Here is a 17,321-nt window from a genome sequence, read left to right as displayed (position 1 = left end):
CGGGCCGGGTGGATGTCCGGAGGGCTGCGATCTGCACAGGAAAAAGGAAAAGAATAGCGGGTGCTGTGATCCATGCGGGGGTCCAGGCAGTATGCTCTTGGCTTGGTAAGGGGTGATTGGGGTTCAGGAAAGGAGAAGGGCGGTCCTACACAGCTGAGAGCTGTGAACATGATGCAGCTCAGTCCATCTCACCAGTCTCTGAGTTTCAGAAATGTTTTCCGTGTCGTTCCATTTAGCGGTTTTGGACTATTACGTACATATGCTGTTGAGATTTTTTGTTTAGTTTTCTCTCCCGAAGGATTTACATTTTTTCTCTTTGGAATATCCTAGGACAGCTGTCATACAGTGTTTCTTTGGTAGTCCCTTCCGTTACTTTTTTCTAAATCAAAACTGAAATGCAGCTAGATTTTCTCTTGATCGCTTATGATAGTGAGAGACAAAATGACCCATGAAGATGATAATATCAACCATTTGTGGGATGCCTCTCCTGCATCCAGCTTGTTCTAGGTTCCTTCTCTATTCTGTCCTCTGAGGTGTTGTGCCCCCCGCCCCCGCCATTGGCTCACACCCCAGACCACCCAGCTGCTGAGGGACAGAACTAGGAGAACCGGGTCAGTCTGGTCCAGTTTCCATGCTCTTCCTCCTAAAGATTTCAGCCACTGAAGCCAACAAAAATAGTTTCATAAAGAGTGAAAACCAGCAGCAAAGGAAAGGAACTTGGGCGTTGGGTTTTTGTTCTCGTTTCTCACACGTCTTGCGCTCCAGGTGGGGTGCGTATAAGCAGAGAACTGATTCTCGGATGGCAGGTCGAGGAGGGAGAGGCATGGCGTGTGGGTCCCACGGCCTCTGTGTGGTCAGTGCGTGCATGTGCATTTCCCCTCGACCCTCGAGGACCTGGTGACCTCGGTTTAGATACATCTATATGAAAGGGGGCACGAGGCTCCAGGAAGGCGGGAGCCCCGACTGCAGGGTCCCAGGTTCTAGCTGAGTGGCTGTGGACTACTATCGTCCACCTTGCGCACTCCAGCTGCCTCACCTACAAGGGGGGCAGCCGGGGATCTGGCATTGAGCATAGGATTTCACACTGCTCAGGGGGGCTTACAGCATCACCAACGCCAAGGACTAGGCAATTAGATGCCCCTGTAAATTATAGTACTGGTGTATATTACACTTTTGGCCAAAACTTCTTTTCCAGTCTCCAGATGGACCCTCCCTTCAGCAAATGGGCAACAGTCACTCCAGCCTCCCCTAGGAGCTCATCACTCACTTCTGTATCTATCACTCGAGTTCATGAAAATCGGGTGCCTTTTCTCCCCACAAACGAGTCACCTGTGAAGCCTAACTTCCGCTTCAGTTTCTCATCGTCTCGCTGTGTCAACCACGGCAGCATGATGATGCCGAAAACATATAGGAAACATCTTAAACCGTGGGATAAAAACACCCCCAATCACAATTACAGGGATCAGAACAGTCGAAAACTTTGGACTTTTCCCAATACCTTAAGTGTTTCAAAGTGGATTTCTGCAGCGAAGGGCGGGACCCAGCTCTTGGTTTCTGCAGGCAAAACCTTTCCCAATGAAAACTCCAAGGTCACCACGGATTATCTGCACAAACACATCTGGGGCCTTTAGGAGACTGTCGGAGAAACAGTCTGCAAGTAACAACTTGACAACAAAAACAAGACCAGTTCCAAGTGTCCAGATGCACCGCTCTGGACACACCCACCAGTCCTTCCTACGAGCAGTGGCTGTTCATAAAGAAACCCCGGGTACGATCAGCGTGGGACCTTCACGTGTGCGTTACCATCTGGCCCATCCAGGTTGCAACCCAGAACACAGGGGAGCAGCCCAGAATGGTGATGGAAGGGAGGTCAGAGGGGTGTCCTTACACTCTCGGTTCACCGTTCCCGGCTTCTTGTGGCCCCATTCAGACTCAGATGTCTACACCTTCTGCCAAGCCAGAGTCCACAGACCCTGGATGGCTCTTCCTCCCTACCCATTGCAGACCAGGAAGCTGCTGATGGAGTTCTGATTAGGAAGAGGGTTGAAAGTTTTCACCCAGGAGGTGCCTTCCCCAGCCTCAGGCTTCTTCCCTCGCCCTCCCTCATCTTGCTCCAGGGCAACCCGATGTCCCGCTTGTCATCACCCCTAGCATCCCTGGCTCTGGTGTCCCGACATCACCAGTGCCTCCCCACAGCACACTGCATGACCCCCTGCACAAGAGGCTTTACGGGTCACTGTACGTACTCGGCCCCTCTCCCTTGCCGAGAGTTTTGCTTTGGTCCTGCTCCTGTCTGCAGGTGGGTCCTCCCTAGGACCCTGTGTTGCTGCTTCACTTTTCCTAACTTTGCACTAAAAGGTGAGCTGCCTAAGACCCAGGTCTTTGTCAGTTTTGTCCCCTGATGCATTTGGGGGGCTTAAATATTGCCTGACATCTAGTAGATGCTTCATAAACATTTGGCGAATTGAATTGGATTGAACTGAGACCTGTAACTCCGCAGAGCTGCTCTGTCTGCGTTTCTGGCCCCTCGAGAGGTGAACACTTCCTCCCGCAAGGTTGGACGAGCTCTGAAGGGTCAGCCCTTCCACCCTCCTATGGCCTTACAGGATGTGTTCCAGGACATGAAGAGCCTTTGCTTTTCTCGTAGTTGATCAGCTGGCCAGGGTCCTGAACTTCGCTCCCAACTCAGCCGAGGCTCTGGCTGCCTCAAAGCCTTATAGGACCAAGTGCAACATGCATAAATAATGAAATATCCGGGTGCCTACTAGCTGCAGGTTGTCTGCGCTGGTACATTCCATGCCTTAGCTCACTTAATCTCAGCAGCTCTGAAAATGGTGTTATTCTTACCATTTCACAGATTAAAAATAAAACCCCGAGGGACTTTCCTGGTGGTCCAGTGGTTAAGACTCTGCACTCACAATGCAGGGGGCCTGGGTTTGATCCCTGGTCAGGGAGCTAGATCCCGCATGCCGCAACTAAAGATCCCGTGTGCCGCAACTAAGACCCTAGGCAGGCAAATAAATAAATTAATTTAAAAAAACCAAAACCCTGAGGTTTAAGGATATTAAATTAGTGGCTCCAAATCCATTAGTGCAGTGTGGGACACTGGTGGAAACCCAGGTCTGTCTGACTCCAAATCCAGCATCTCTGGCCCTTTCATTTCTAAAGGGTCTGCTCAGTATTTTAGTCAGACAGCCTAAAGCAGCCATCCTCAAACTTTTTCATCTCAGGACCCCTCTGTACACTTAAAAGTGACTGAAGACCCAGAAGAGTTTTGTTTCTGTAGGTTATGCATTTGAAATTAAAAGTGAGAACATTTAAAAATGTGTGTTAACTGATTTAAAAATAACACTAGAGTATTGCATGTTAACATAAATGTTTTTATGAAAAATAATTTTACTTCCCAAACAAAATATCTAGTGAAAAGAGTGGCATTGTTTTACACTTTTGCAAATCTCTTTAATGTCCTTAGCAGAAGACAGCTGGGTTCTCACAGCGCCTTTTGTATTCAGTCTGTTGCAATATGTTGTTTTGGTTGAAGGACTGGCAAAACTCTGGCCTCACATAGATATGTAGTCGGAACAGTGTCGAGTATCTTAATATCCTTCTCACATAATTGTGGACATCCTTCTTTGATACTATGCCAAAATCCAACAAATGGTAGTTTCTTAAAGATGAATTGCAACGTAGAATCTGCAAATGAATGTTTCTTACTCTGTTACATGAAAATGTACTGGTCTATTTGGCACTTGGAATGGGTCTTTTGCCCTTGCATGGTTTTGTATCATTCTGCATCCATCATTTGGAAAATGCTGGTTCACTGAGTCATGCAGACCTTCTCAGTATACGGTGGAAAGCTCCACCATACACTCCTGGGAGGATGAGAGTGGAAAAGGCAATTAATGTTATAGTGTATACATTTTGACATTGAAAATTCCCTGAAGGGTCTCATGGACCCTCCAGGGGTCTCCTGACCATACTTTGAGAACTGCTGGTCTGTAGTATAAATTGAATGGTCATTGACCACAAAGCCCTGTGAGAGAACACAAAAGAAATAAAAAATTAAATCCAATGATCCTAACACTTAAAAAGAAAAGTATGTTTAATTCAGTATGTGAAATTAAAGAAAGGCAAAAAAAAAAAAAAAAAAGTCTGTGAGCACTTAATTTTACAAAGCAGTAAGAAAAACCAAAACACTTTGTGTCTCATTCTCTGTTTGTGTACATATGCATGAGTGATGATGACCAATCTATGCAGCTACTCATGACCCCAAGTCACATCCATGCCATGGCTCCTAGGCCAGCCTCCTGTGAGCAGAGGGTAGCTGGAGAGTCTGGGATGACGAGAAGCATGTGGGGAAGAGAGGCAGCAGCGAGAAAGAGAGGCTTGGTGGAGGTCTTGAAGGAAGAGCAGGATACAGTGTAGTGGGGGAGTGTGTCCAGGTTGAGACAGGAGCACAAACTCTTCCCTCCAATCTCCCTGAAGAAGGGTGATCACAGCTTTCAGTGTGGGCAGCCAGTCAGAGCCAAGGGCAGGCTTCAGAGGGGGCCACTCCGGGTCTGAAATGGCACTTGACCCAGGGTGGCTTGTGTGTGGTGCGTTGGCCAGACTGAGCTGTAAATGTGCTTCTATGGCACCGTCCAGCTCTGTCATCTCTCCCCTACAATAAACCTACTTCATTGAAGTATACTTTATATGCATAAAATACACACATAGCTCTATAACTTCCACCCGAATAAAGAACTTCTCCATCGCACCAGTAAGTTTTCCCCGTGCCCTTTCCCATTGAATATCTTTCCACCCCTGTGCTCAGAGGAAACCACTATTCTATCTTTTTTCACCACAGATTAGTTTTATCCACTCTTGAACTTCATCTAAATGTGATCAATCATTCAGTAGGTATGCATATTGTTTTTGAGAGTTATCCATGTTGTTGCATTTATCAGCAGTGCATTTTTTTTTTTTTAATCAGTGAGTATTTTACCCTAAGTATACCACAATTTGTTTATCTGTTTTCCTGTTGATGGACTCTTGGGTTGTATCTGGGTTTTGACTATAATCTTCTGTGGATACTATGAACATAAATGCATGCAGTTTGTTTTCTAGGGGACAGCCTTGGGATAGCGTTGCTGCATTGTATGCTAAGTGTATGTTTAGCTTTATTGGAAACAACAGCAGAATACACATTCTTCTCAAGCTCACATGGAATGGTCACAAAGATAGAACACATTCTGGACCATAAAACACACTTTAACAAAGATAAAGTAATAGAAATTGTACAACATCTGTTGTCAGACTACGATGGAATTAAACTAAAACTCAATAACAGAAAGATATCTGGAAAATCCAAAAATACATGGAGATTAAACAACACACTTCTAAATAACACATGGGTCAAAGAAGAATTCTCAAGAGAAATTTTAAAATATTTTGAACCAAATGAAAATGAAAACACAACTTATCAAAATTTGTGGAATGCGGCCAAAGCAGTACTTAGACAACATTTATAGCATTGAATGCATGTATTAGAAAAGAAGAAAGATCTAAAGTTAATAATCTAAGTTTCTACCTTAGGAAACTAGAAAATGAAAAGCAAATCAAATCCAAAGTAAGTACAAGAAAAATAATAAGAATTAGAGCAGTAAAATAGAAAATAGGAAATCAATTAAACCAAAAACTAGTTCTTTGAAAAGATCAATAAAATTGATAAGCCTCTAATCAGACTAACTAAGATAAAACAAGAGAGAACATAAATTACCCATATCAGAAATTAAATTGAAACCATCAGTACAGATCCTATGGGCATTAAAAGGATAATAAAGGAATACTGTGAACAACTTCTATGCCCACAAATTTCATACTCTAGATGAAATAGACGAATTCCTTAAAAGACACAATTTGCCAAAACTCACACCAGAAGAAGTAGCCAATTTGAATCAGCCTATATTCATTAAAGAAATTGAATCAATAATTAATAACCTTCCAAAACAGAAAGTACCAGGCCCAAATGGGTTCACTGGTGAATTCTGACAAACATTTAAGGAAGAAATTGTAATAATTCTCTACAATGTCTTTCAGAAGACAGAGGGAATACTTCCAACTCATTCTGGGAGGCTATCATTACCCTATTATCAAAACCAGATAAAGACATTACAAGAAAAGAAAACTATAGACCAATATCTCTCATGAACATAAATGCAAAATTTCTCAACAAAATATTAGCAAATAAAATCCAACAATGTATAAAAAGAATTTTACACCACAACCAAGCAGGCTTTATCTTAGCTATGCAGGAGTGAATCAATATTCAAAAATCAATTAAAGTAATCCATCACATGAACAGGCTGAAAAGGACAAATCACATGATTGTATTAATAGATGCAGAAAAAGCATTTGACAAAATCCACCACACCCACAACACAGAGTTCATGATTAAAACTCTCAGGAAACTAGAAATAGAGAGGAGCTGCCTCAACTTGATAAAGAATATCTACAGAAACACCTACAGCTAACATCATATTTAATGGTGAGAAACTCGAGGCTTTCCCACGGAGATCAGGTACAAGGCAAGGATGTCCCCTCTCACTACTCCAGTACTGGACATTCTATCTATTCAATAAGACTAAGAAAAAGAAAGAAAAGGTATACACATTGGGGAGGAAGAACTAAAACTTTTTGTTCACAGATGACATGATCATCTATGTAGAAAATCCAGAAGAATCAATAAAAAACTTTCGGAGCTAAGTGATTATAGCAAGGTTGCAGGATACAAAGTTTATCAATTTGACATAAAAATCCATCTTTTTTAATATATCAGCAATGGACAAGTGGAATTTGAAATTAAGAACACAATACCTTTTAATTAGCGCCCCCCAAAATGAAATACTTAGGTATAAATCTAACAAAAGGTGTACAAAATCTATATGAGGAAAACTACAGAACTCTGATGAACAAAATCAAAGAAAAACTGAATAAATGGAGAGATATTCTATGTTTGCAGACAGACTCAATATTTTGAAGATGTCAGTTCTTCCCAACTTGATCTATAGATTCAATGCCAACCCAATCAAAGCCCTTATTTTGTGCATGTTGGCAAACTGATTGTAAAGTTTATTTGTAGAGGCAAAAGACCCAGAATAGCCAACACAATACTGAAGGAAAAGAACAAAGTCAGAAGACTGTCACTACCCGACTCCAATACTTATTGTAAAGCTACAATAATCAAGGCAGTGTGATATTGGTGAAAGAAAAGGCAAATAGATCAAGGGAACGGAATAGAGAGCTCAGAAATAGACCTGCGTAAGTATAGTTAACTGACCTTTGACAAAGGAGCAAAGGCAATACAGTGGAACAAAGATAGTCTCTTTAACAAATGGTGCTGAAACAACTGGACATTCACATGCAAAAAATGAATCTAGACACAAATCTTATACTCTTTACAAAAATTAACTCAAAACTATAAAACTCCTAGAAGTTAGCATGGGAGAAAACCTACATGGCCTTGGGTATGGTGATGCCTTTTTAGATGCAATGCCAAAGGTACCTTCCATGAAAGAAATCATTGATAAGCTGGACTTATTAAAATTGGATACTACTACCCTGAAAAAGACAATGTCTAGAGAATTGTAAGACAAACTGCAGACCTTTAGCAATCTGGTGAAGGACTGTTATCCAAAATATACAAAGAACTCAAAACTCAACAACAAGAATACAGACAACCTGTTAAAGTGGGCCAAAGACTTTACCAGACACCTCACCAAAGAAGATATACAGATGACAAATAAGCATAGGAAAAGATGTGCCACATCATATGTCATCAGGGAAATGGAAATTAAAACAAAAATAAGATACCAAAACACACCTATTTGAATGGCCAAAATCTTGAACACTGACAACACCAAATGCTGACAAGGATGTGGAGTAACAGGAACTCTCATGCATTGCTGGTGGGAATGCAAAATGGTCCAGCCACTTTGGAAAATAGTTTGGCAGGTTCTTACAAAACTAAACATATGCTAACCATACGATCTAGCATTTGTACTGCTTTGTACTTACCCAGAGGACTTGAAAATTTATGTTCATACGAAAACCTGCACCCATATGTTTATAGCAGCTTTGTTAATAATTGCCAAATCTTGGAAGTAACCAAGATTTCCTTTAGTATGTGAGTGGATAAAGAAACTAGTATGTTTAGACAATGGAATATTTCAGTGCTAAAAGGAAGTGAGCTATTAAGTCATAAAAAGATACGGAGGAGCCTTAAATGTATAGTACTAAGTGACAAAAGCCAATCTGAGAAGACTATACACTGTATCGTTCCAACTACATGACATTCTGGAAAAGACAAAACTACAGAGACAATAAAAAAATCAGTGGTTGCCAGGGAGTGGGATGGAAGGATGACTAGGCAGGGCAGAGGGGTTTTAAGGCAGGGAAATTACTCTGTATGAGTCCATAATGATGAATATATGCCATTATACATTTGTGCAAACGTGTGCAAAACCGAGAGTGAGGTCTAATGTAAACTAGACTTTTGGTGTTTATGATGTGTCGGTTCATTGTAATGATGTGTATGTAGGTTCATCAGTTGTAACAAATATACGCTCTGGTGGGGATGTTGATAGTGAAGGACAGGAGATATATAGGAAAGTCTGTATCTTCCCCTCAATTTTGCTGTGAACCTAAAATAGCTCTAAAATTTTTGTGTTAATTAAAAAAAAAAGACATCTAGTATGTTTAGGTCCCAAGACATTAAGGTGTGGTCGAGACCATCCTCTGCTCCGAATGCCTTTCATTTGTAACCCTTGTTGGAAGAAGGAAACCAAGGTTGGTGAGGTTGGTCTTTATTACCTTTAATTGAATGATTCCTTCCCTGTTTCTGATCTTCCCCCTTCCCAGGGTCCTGTAGATCCTCCTGTTTCCTGGGCTCTGCCCCTTGAGCAGCCTTCTGGCCCCTCATCTCAGATCAGCTTCATAACCCCACTCCCCTCGCAGGGTGCTGCCCCCTCCTGACTTGCCGTCTCTTACCGTGGAATCAGTGGTTTGCACATTATCCACGTGTTCACCAGAGACCTGTGAAGAAGCCCCTCTGTGTCAGGCTCTGTTCCAGGCGCTGGGGTCCCAGAGATGCTCACAGTGAGGCCCTGCCTTGGTGGAGCTTATATCCTGCTGAAGGAGACAGACAGTAAACAGCCCCCCAAACAAGGAAAAGAATTCAGATGGGGATAAGAGCAGTGAAGGAGAGCCATGGGGAGTGACGGGTGGGTCCAGGGAAACCCTCTCGGAGGAGCCCCCTTTGTGTGCAGATGTGACCGTCAGGAAGGAGACATTGATAGCCTCAATCACCGGTCTCAAGGGTAGTCTGAGGGCCTTTTGATGTCCTCTTCTCCGTATCTTTTACATCTCCTGCTTGTTTTCCTCTTTCACTGTAACGTCCTTCTAACACCCCAGCATCCTGGGGCTCTCCACCAGTCTGAACTCACCATCTCGCTGTGCCCTCAGGGATGCACCCCCCCCCCCAGCCCTGTGGAAGCGTACCAGGAAGCCACATTTTACCCAAGGGCACTTGTTAACCCCCCGAGTTAGAGCTGAGGAGTCTGACAGTAGACTCTCCACACTAAGTAATCGGGAGCCCAACTCCATTGACGTAGACGTCAACCTCAAGTGAACAGCTTGTGTTGAGTTATATCCTATTTGGAATTGACTGGGTTGTCCAGGGATTTTCAAGCCTTGAATATATACAATTTTAAAAGATGGTCCCGGTGTGGTAAGGACTCAGACCCCTAGCAAAAGCAAACACAAATCTTTTCTGGAGAAAATTATTTTCACTAGCCTCAAGACATTCTTCTATATAGTTTTTCAAATGCCCTCTCCAGTGCGCATCCAGGAAGACAGCTTCCAAGCATTTCAGACAAATCAGGATCATCAGAGGTAGGCTGTTTACTAGGTAGGCTGATTATGACTAATGAACTAAAAGCAGCCTTTGAGATACCTTCAGGAAACAGAATTTTATAAAAAGTCATTAACAGTTTTGAAAAAGGACCCAATAGAATTTCTAGAAATAAAAAAATACACAGTAACAACAGCCACACACTCAAGGAACAGGTTTAGCAGCAGATTCCATAGAGCTGAACACATAAGTAGTGAACTGGAGGGAAAGTCAGAAAAAGCTACACACGGAGCAAATAAAGACAAAGGGTGAGTGATGTTAGGGAGACCCGGTGATAAGGTCTCACAGCTGCGGAAGGGGAAGAGGGGAAGTTCGTTTCCAGAAATTTCTGGACATTTCAATGCATTTAATCTCCAGCTGTATGATAAATAAGAAAAAACAGAATTGACTTCATTGTAAAGACGTTAAATCTAATTATGTAAAAAAAATATTTTTAAGTCTTAGCATTTTATGTGCTACAGCTTTTTGAGATGGAGAATTAAACTTAGGAAGCAAGGTTATTCACAGATACAAGTAGATGGAACTTAGGGACCATGACTATTAAAATACTATTATTAGAGGCCCTGGAGTTGCCCTGTTGCTGTGATTTAAGTGAGCAGATAAACTCACAGAGGGATTAAGTGTGGAGTCACTTGGAATCCTGGAGAATCCTCGCTCACTAACTGATGAACTTTGTGACATTTGATGTTTCACTTTGCCATTTGCAAAATGGTTCAGATGTCTTCCCTTTAGCCTCTTGTGCGGTTGAAAAAGATTTCTCAGTGAAACGTCGGGAACAGTCCCCGTGGTGGGGGGCTCCATGGCTGGAGGGTGGTAACTGTCACGAACAGTCAGCTGAGTTCAAAGTGCATGTGGAAAGTAAACATGAACTTATTTACAAAACAGAAACAGACCCACAGACTTAGAGAACGGACTTAACGGTTACCAGGGGGGAAGGTGGGGTGGAGGAGGGATAGATTGGGAGTTTGGGATTGACATGTACACACTGCTATATTTAAAATAGATAACCAACAAGGACCTACTGTATAGTACAGGGAACTCTGCTCAGTACTCTGTAATAACCTAACTGGGGAAAAAAAATTGAAAAAGAATAGATACATGTATACGGATAACTGAATCACTTTGCTGTACACCTGAAACTAACACAACATTGCTAATTAGTATACTAATTACTAATATACTCCAATATAAACTAAAAAATTTTTTTAAATATAAAAAAAAAGTTCATGTGGAAAGTAAACATGCAAGAATCGCTAGGAAATACCTAAGCAGAAGGAAATAAGGCAGAAAGAACAGAATATAAAGTCAGACATGGACACGATTACACATGGGACTTAATATGAGGAAGGGGCATTTCAGATCAATGGAGGGGGATTTTCATTCAACAAACAGTGAACAACTGGCTGGCCAGCTGGAGGAAAATAAGTTTGGATTTCCATCCAAATTTAGTCTAGAGGGATCAAATATTTTAATTAAAAAATAAGAAAATATGGGGAAAGGGAGGGAGAAAAAGGCCTTTCTAAGCAAAACAAAGCTCAACAAACTGTAAAAAGAAAAATCAAAATTTTTTTAACTGCCTAGGAGGAAAAATTTCATACTCAAAAACAAACAGGGAAGAAGATTTTTTATTACCTACAATAAGGAACTAATAAATATAGGATTGTAAAAGCTATAACACACAATTTAGAATTATATATCCATATGTACAGTAGATGTCCCTTTGTGTAGAAAGCAGGGGCGCTTTACACTATATTTATATATGCGAGGGTGTCCCCTCCCTTCTCAGCTCTTTGCTATTTTGGTTGCTTCGCATCGAAGTGTTTTAAGGAAAGCCTCTTCTTTTTTTTTTTAACACTCCACACTTCCAACACAAGGGGCACAGTTTCGATCCCTGGTAGGGGAACTAAGATCCCACATGCCACATGGCATGGTTAAATAAAAAACAATAAAGAGAAAAAGAAAAAAAAAGAAAGAATGCTTAATTGAGACCTCAGAGTACCATCCCCTGACCAGCCGTGCCAACTTGGATTGATTTGTAGTGACTGTGGACACTGTATTGAAAAGGGTTCTATGATTTCATCCAGACTCAGTGGGAAAGATGCTCAGTTTGGGACTTCCCTGGTGGCGCAGTGGATAAGACTGCACTCTCCCAATGCAGGAGGTCCAGGTTCGATACCTGGTCAGGGAACTAGGTCCCACATGCATGCCGCAACTAAGTTTGCCTGCCACAACTAAGGAGACTGCGAGTCGCAACTAAGGAGGCCTGGAGCCGCAACCAAGGAGCCCTGGAGCCGCAACCAAAGAGCCCTGGAGCCACAACTAAGGAGCCCGCCTGCCACAGATAAGACTCGGCACAACCAAATAAATAAAAATCAATCAATTAATTAATATTTAAAAAAAAGAATCTTGTAAAAAAAAAGAAATGCTCAGTTTCATTAATGATATCTGTCAGGGATAGGGAGGAGGTAGAGTGCAGTGGGAAGCATGGATCTATATGCCATCCATGCTATAGATCAGTGTCACCTGAGGGCTTGTTAAACCACAAACGGCTGTGTTTTAATAAGTCTGGGATGGGGGCCCCAAAATGTGCATTTCGGAAAGCCTCTTCTTAAACGGCAGTGCTTTCCCAAAGTAAGCAAGTAAGGTGAAAATCAAGCAGTAAAAAATTATCCTTGAAAAGCCTTTTTTTTTTTTATTTTAAAAATATATTTATTTATTTATTTATTGGCTGCTTTGGGTCTTCGTTGCTGCGCGTGGGCTTTCTCTAGTTGCGGCGAGCGGGGGATACTCTTTGTTGCAGTGCGCGGACTTCTCGTTGCGGTGGCTTCTCTTTGTCGCGGAGCACGGGCTCTAGGTGTGCAGGCTTCAGTAGTTGTGGCACGCGGGCTCAGTAGTTATGGCTCGCAGGCTCTAGAGCGCAGACTCAGTAGTTGTGGTGCACAGGATCAGTTGCTCCGCGGCATGTGGGATCTTCCGGGACCAGGGCTCGAACCTGTGTGCCCTGCATTGGCAGGCGGACTCTTTTTTTTTTTTAATATAAATTTATTTATTTATTTATTTTTGGCTGTGTTGGGTCTTTGTTGCTGTGTGCGGGCCTTCTCTAATTGCATTGAGCGGGGGCTACTCTTCACTGCAGTGCGTGGGCTTCTTATTGTGGTGGGTTCTCTTGTTGCGGAGCACGGGCTCTAGGTGCGTGGGCTTCAGTAGTTGTGGCACGTGGGCTCAGTAGTTGTGGCACACGGGCTTCAGTAGTTGTGGCTTTCAGGCTCTAGAGCGCAGGCTCAGTAGTTGTGGCGCACGGGCCTAGTTGCTCAGCAGCATGTGGGATCTTCCCGGACCAGGGCTCGAACCCGTGTCCCCTGCATTGGCAGGCAGATTCTTAACCACTGCGCCACCAGGGAAGCCCCTGAAAAGTCTTTGAAATGAAACATGCACAAACACAGCTGGGGGGCAGGGGAGTGGGGCATGTCAGTGAATACAAAATGCATCCGGGTCTGTTTTGGCAAAATCTCAGGATTACCAGTAGACAAGCCCAGCAGTTCTTCTAGGAATTTATTTATTTACTTGTTTCACGTAAGTGAAACATTCTATGTGAGAGGTTTTCATTACAGAGTAGTAGCCCTAACAAAAGGTGGAAAAGAAACAGCTGGTAAATTGTGGTCCATCCTTGCTGTAGGATGCTCTGCAGGTGTGGAAAGAATGAGGAAGAGCTCTGTGTACACAGGCAGCTCACTCTCCAAGGTATCTTGAGAAGCAAGATGTGGGTCAGAGCGAGAGGATGTTACAGTTTGTTGAAGTGTGGGGGGAAGATACTCTTATTTGTTGAATATGTACAGAGAACTTCTGGAAGGACACTCAAGAAATGAATAACCTTGGTTCTCTATTGGATAGAGAGGATGCAGGAGTAGGGAGGTGGTTTATCACTACCTACCATTTAATATACGTTTAAAAATTGATCTATGTATATGTATTATCTAGTCCACAAATTATTTCTCAAAGCTACTATAATCAGAAAAAAAAGGCTAACAACTTAATAGAAAAATGGGCAATGTATGTGACTAGATAGTTCCTGGAAAAAGAAATATGCACAACATAGGGAACTCTACTCAATGCTCTGTGGTGACCTACATGAGAAGGAAATCCAAAAAATAGGGGATATATGTATTGCTGTACGTATAAACTAGCACAATATTGTACAGCAACTATACTCCAATAAAAAAACAATAAAAAAATTAAAAAAAGAAATAGACACAAATCACAAATGGCTTTTAAACTTATGAAAGCATGCCAAGGCCATCACTTTAATGAGAGAACCAATTAGAACAATACTAAGATTTTTTTTCAACAATAGGTTAGTATAGATCAAAAAGTTGGATAATACGGTGTGTTGGGAAGGGTATGAAGAAATAGGCATTCTCGTATGCTGGATGGTGGGCGTGTAAACGGGTATAACTTCTCTGTTGAGCTGTGGGAAATATCTGGTAAAATTCAGAATTCACATACCCTTTAATTCAGTAATTCACTTCTGGGAATTTGTTTTAAATCCACCCTGATATTTATGCCAAGATGGATGCACAAAGGTGTTCATTGCGGCATTATTAATAGCAGAAAAGACTGAAGATAACCAAAAATGTCCTTCTGCAGCCTATTTAAAGAATAGGTTAATGCAACAATAAGATATGTGGTTAAAAGATCCACAATCCAACAGTAAAAGATGGTTCATCAAACAATAAAAGAATAGAATAATAAAAGAATAGAACAATAAAACAATAAAAGAATCCAGTGGTAGACTAGAATACAGGAGTCAAGTAGAGCAGGCCAAGTCTGTGTGTGCTTATGTACTACGCTCTCCGAGATATTATAAATAACGTAAAAGGTAAGTTGTGAAATACCACGTACAACATGATATCTTGTGTGTAAAGAGGATGAGGGAAATATGTACGGCCTTGCATAAGCAGAGAATAGCTCTGAAGGCTATAGGGACAGTGGCGGTCTCTGAGGAGGGAACTCTGGACCTGGGGGTGGGGGGCACGTACCTGTGGAGGGGACTCCTATGAAACAGGCTTGCTGTGGGGCGAGGGGCTGTTAGAGAGAGGAGAGCTTTGAAGCTGAGCCAGTGGCCCAGGGAAACCTGAGGTTGGGAGGGGGAATGAAGCAGAGGGTATATTATTTTTCAGTGCAAGTTTATTTTCAAAATTTTAAAAGTAATGTGGCTTTACAGTGTGCTCAGGGAAATGCAACAGCTTTTTCATTTTTATGTGTTTCCAGTCTTTTTATATGCATCAATGTCCACTGGTTGTTCCTGCTTTTTCACTTACATGCATTTCATGTACATTTTTCATGTGTATTACGAGTAATGTTTGCTCCTGATACGTATCATTTTATACACTGAGATGTCACCCACATCCTTCAGGATGACTACTATAAAAGTTTTAAAAAACAGAAAATAATGTGTTGGTGAGGATGTGGAGAAATTGGAACACTTGTGCACTGTTATTAGGAGTGTAAAATGGTGCAGCCACTATGGACAATGGTATGATGGTTCCTCAGAAAAATTAAAATAGAATTACCATATGATCCGGCAATCCCACTTCTGGTATATACCCAAAAGAACTGAAAAGATATTTACACACCCATGTTCACAGTGGCATTATTCACACTAGTTAAGTGGTGGAAACAACCCAAGTGTTCATCAAGGGATGAATGGACAAACAAGATGTGGTCTATCTATACATGTAATGGAATATTATTCGGCCTTAAAAAGGGTTGAAATCCTGTCACATGCTACAACGTGGATGAACCTTGAGGACATTACACTAAGGGAAATAAGCCAGTCATAACAAGACAAACACTGCATGATTCCACTTATATGAGGCATCTGAAGTAGTCAGAGTCTGGAAAGAGAAAATAGAATGGTGGTTACCAGGTGCTGCGGGGAAGGAGATGGGGAGTTGGTGATTAATAGGAGCAGAGTTTCAGTTTTGCAAGATGAAAAAGTTCTGGAGTTCTGTTGTGCAATAATGTGAATATCCTTAACACTACTGAACTGTACACTTAAAAGTGTATATTTTTTAATTTGGTAAAAGGTGATCAAGTTTATGTTACACACTTTTTGACCACATTTAAAAAAAAAAAAAAAAACTGAAAGCAAACCCAGAGACAAAAGCTCCATCTCTGAAATGAAGTGAGCTCAAGACAAAGGTGAGATTCTTGGCAGATGAAACCAGCACTCCCTTTAAAGAGCTGATTCATGTGTTTAATGTAATTGCTAGGAATAGTTGGAGAATGACTCCTGGGTATTGCTGTAGAGCAGCTCAGAAAGGCATCCACACTGACACGAGCCATGCTCGGGCCGGGTACTGGTCTGAAGTCCTGGGGAAGGATTCCTAATTGAGACCCCTCTCTTCTGTTCCCTCTGATTTAGAAGACAGCAGGCAGAGGGTGGCCTAGAAAAATAAGGCCACACTGTCCACAGGGCATGTGTCCCCAGGCCCCCTGGATGGCACCGGACGGGAGCTTCTCAGGAGGCCAAGACGGCGGTAGAGGGCGGGTCCCAGCCAAGCCCCCCGTGACACCCCAGGGTACTTTGCGTCACTGTGGAAGCCTCTGGGCTTTCTCGGGGGAGCAGAACTGCAGGAGCCAGTGGACACCGAGGGTGGCGACCCTGCCTCTCTGGAACTCTTTTTCCACAAAAGTGACCAACTGCCCTTGGAGCCTTAACTTACCCTTGGGAGCCTGAGGCCTCTGTGATTACAGTGGCTTCAAAAGCTGTGTAAAACCTGACGGATGTCTGCAATGCAAGCCCACATGTGGCACGGAGAAGCAGCTGTTTGGACGTGGGCCATCTTCGGGGAAGCCTAACTCCCACCAGAGCCCGGCCTCCTGTAAACCCAAGGACCTGCAGGCCTGCCACCCTGACCATGGGGCCTGGGACCTCGTGCTCGCCCTATGTTTCCTGATCAGCCAGGAGCAAAGGAGGAAGCCTGCTGGGCTGTGCAAACAGCAGCGGGCAGGAAGTTAAACAGCTGTGCAACGGGGACCTGGACTTCGAACCTGGATTTCCCTGGGACTTGGCTTTGACGTCTCAAAGACTCAGAATATGCCTAATATGCCTATCTTGGCGGTCACTTGACTTTGTGAGACATTCGATTGGGGTCTGGGGCCGCCAACCGTAAAGGGACGACGGCGTCCTCCCTTCAGAGCAAAACCCGCCCGTTCTCTCTGGTCCCCAGGCAGCCTGGACCGCAGAGCCGGAGCTCGAGGGCGCCTCCAGCGCACCTGCCCCCGCGCACCTGCCCGCCCTCCCCGCCGCCGGCCTGCCCCCGGGGCGTGTCGCCCAGGGGTCCGCCCAGTCCTTGCGAGGCTCCCTCGG

At 43.0% G+C, this 17,321-nt stretch overlaps 1 non-coding gene across 1 annotated transcript; it reads left to right on the top strand.

Annotated features, from left to right (window-relative positions):
* Positions 1-2,882: 2,882 nt before the first annotated feature.
* On the top strand, positions 2,883-2,955 carry TRNAV-CAC (transfer RNA valine (anticodon CAC)). Its single transcript has one exon. It is a non-coding gene; the product is annotated as a tRNA-Val (tRNA).
* Positions 2,956-17,321: the final 14,366 nt, after the last annotated feature.

Source organism: Eubalaena glacialis, chromosome 6 (genome assembly GCF_028564815.1).
Source record: "Eubalaena glacialis isolate mEubGla1 chromosome 6, mEubGla1.1.hap2.+ XY, whole genome shotgun sequence".
Taxonomy (NCBI): domain Eukaryota; kingdom Metazoa; phylum Chordata; class Mammalia; order Artiodactyla; family Balaenidae; genus Eubalaena; species Eubalaena glacialis.
The sequence above is the reverse complement of the archived record's forward strand: the minus strand, read 5'-3'. Positions and strand labels throughout refer to the sequence as shown.